Consider the following 676-nt stretch of genomic DNA (forward strand, 5'->3'; position numbering starts at 1 on the left):
ACAGGTGGCCAACAGACACATGAAAAGATGCTCAACATCACTCATCATCAGGGAAATGCAAATCAGAACTACATGAAATACCACCTCACACCTTTCATAAAATTAAAAACAAGTATCAACAAGTGTTGGTGAGGATGTGGAGAAAAAACACTCTTGCACTGTTGGTGGGAATGTAAATTTGTGCAGCCACTGTGGAAAAATGTAAGGAGATTCCTCAAAAAATTAAAAAGAAAACTATCCTATGATTCAGTAATGACCCTACTGGATATTTACCCCCAAAATACAAAAACACTAATTCAAAGGGATACATGTGAAGGTTTATAGCAGCATTATTTACAATAACCAAACTACAGAAGCAGTCCAAGTATCTATCGATACTACACTTGATCTTAGCCAAAAGGCCGAGAAGCGATCAAGTATCTATCGATAGATGAATAAAGAAGAGGTACTCTCTCTCTCTCTCTCTCTCTCTCTATATATATATATAGGAATATTATTCAGCCATAAAAAGAATGAAATCTTGCCATTTATAATAACATAGAGCTAGAAAGTATAAGGTAAGTGAAATAAGTCAGTCAGAGAAAGACAAATACCATATTAAGTCACTCACATGTGAAACTTAAGAAACAAAACAAACGAGAAAAGGAAAAAAAAGGAGAGAGAGAGAGAGGCAAAC

The 676-nt window shown here is 35.1% G+C and overlaps 1 pseudogene; it reads right to left on the reverse strand.

Moving 5' to 3' along the window:
• Nucleotides 1-264: 264 nt before the first annotated feature.
• LOC131484236 (U2 spliceosomal RNA) lies at nucleotides 265-413 on the reverse strand (annotated as a pseudogene).
• Between the last annotated feature and the right edge of the window lie 263 nt (nucleotides 414-676).

The sequence above is a fragment of the Neofelis nebulosa genome, chromosome 8, assembly GCF_028018385.1.
Source record: "Neofelis nebulosa isolate mNeoNeb1 chromosome 8, mNeoNeb1.pri, whole genome shotgun sequence".
Lineage (NCBI taxonomy): Eukaryota > Metazoa > Chordata > Mammalia > Carnivora > Felidae > Neofelis > Neofelis nebulosa.